Source organism: Anneissia japonica, unplaced genomic scaffold (assembly GCF_011630105.1).
Source record: "Anneissia japonica isolate Jap-2015-1 unplaced genomic scaffold, ASM1163010v1 scaffold117040_len1722_cov155, whole genome shotgun sequence".
Taxonomy (NCBI): Eukaryota; Metazoa; Echinodermata; class Crinoidea; order Comatulida; family Comatulidae; genus Anneissia; species Anneissia japonica.
In genome coordinates this window covers 1-1,722 of record NW_022750270.1, presented here as the reverse complement: position 1 = coordinate 1,722, position 1,722 = coordinate 1, and the positions used below count along the sequence as shown (strand labels likewise).

The 1,722-nt window shown below is 33.6% G+C and overlaps 1 long non-coding RNA gene across 1 annotated transcript; it reads right to left on the bottom strand.

Annotated features, from left to right (window-relative positions):
- Positions 1-795: 795 nt before the first annotated feature.
- On the bottom strand, positions 796-1,705 carry LOC117121278. The gene is made up of 2 exons (XR_004447519.1): positions 1,639-1,705; positions 796-1,176 (listed from the first exon to the last, which is right to left on the bottom strand). It is a non-coding gene; the product is annotated as an uncharacterized LOC117121278 (long non-coding RNA).
- Positions 1,706-1,722: the final 17 nt, after the last annotated feature.

The window sequence follows — 1,722 nt, the reverse complement described above, 5'->3', positions numbered from 1 at the left end:
CATCGCGATGTAAAACAAAATGTCGGAAAACTTTTCTTTGACGCATGCGCATTTGCATAAATGTTTACACACACACACGCGATGTAAAACAAAATGTCGGAAAACTTTTCTTTGACGCATGCGCATTTGCATAAATGTCTACACACACACACATACACACTACACACAATAAAAAACATAGGAAATAGCAAGAGTGATTACAATAGTTCCTATTGCATTACATGCATAGGAACTAAAAAGTCTCGCCTAGGTAGATAAAAAACACAATGCTGAAAATAAGTGTGCGGTAGGAAAGGTATATAAACGGATGCGTCTTTGTCGTTCTCTATATCCTATTGATATATGTACTGTCGGGCTAGTAAAAAACATGATTATGATATCATTATATAAATTATAATAAAAGAATTCCGTATTATTCAAACCGTGATAAAAATGTATTACCACATTTATGGGCCTAATGACTTTGACTTATAATCAACGAATTACCGTAATAAAATTAACTTAGTCTGTATGGTATTACAGTAGTATCAGTGTGGTAATCATTCTATCGCGCTATAACAATAGTTTACGCTCAAGCTTTTTTGTTATTGCTAATCTTACATCGTTATTTAATGCAGCCCTAGGCAGTACTGTTATTCCATTTTTATGTAACTCGAAGAAGGCTTATAACTGAAAACATTTGTGTGAAATTAAACTTTTAAAAGGTGGTATTCAAGTATTGGTGTAAGCTTTCAAAGAAATATGTTTTTTATTCTCTTTTAACAAAATCCAAATAAAACTCAAAGTCTTCATACATAAAGTTGTTAAATATTTTATTTGAAGAAATAGAAGAACAGTTTTTAAAAGATGAAAAAAGTATTAGAATGTTTTCACAGCAATCTGCTAAAATGTATTCAATATAAAAGCAACAAGGTGCCCAATATTAGACCAACCAGGACTAACATGTGCGTGTGTTATCGTCGTACGGTATATTAATAGCCAAGAAGTTTCACTGGTTCATATAAAACAAAATAATTCATCATCATTGTAGTTCGAAATCTGTTCACTCAATGATATGCAAACGGGATTGCGATGGACTATTGCTCGGTCACTATTGCATACAGTAGGCTACGGCTCTTGAAGTAGGCTTAGTTGTAGACAATGTTGCTTTAAGGGCTGGAAGTGCTGGGAGCAGAACTAAAAAAATAAAATAACAAAACAACACTATATTAGTTTTAATGTCCCTGCAGTGTTATTTACGATGTAGGTATATTGTTGTTTCGAGGCTAAAGCTGTATTTTTTTTAAAGCATCATTACATTCTATTTTATTCAGTCCCTGTTGTGGACAGTTGAGAGTAGCTGGTAGCATACTACTGATTTAAGTAATCTGACTAAACCCAGATAATGACCCAGGTAACAGTATATCAGGCCCTATTCTAGAGGCTTTAGAAAGATTTCAGATGGCCATATGTACTTGTGACTTAGTTATATAGTGCCTTATGCCGAAACGGTCTCAAAGCTTGATGTGTGGACTAGCTCGTACAATAATATAGTAATAATATGTACAGTAGTACATTAATTCTTGATGATGTTCCACATATAAATAAATAAAAATGAAATAGATGCAATGAAAAGTGTGATAAATATAAGACGTTTACCTGGGAGCATCTGTCGGACAGTTACACGTTGCACACTCTGGGAGCACTGGCACTGAAGAAGAAATACAGTTAATGGAAAGTAAC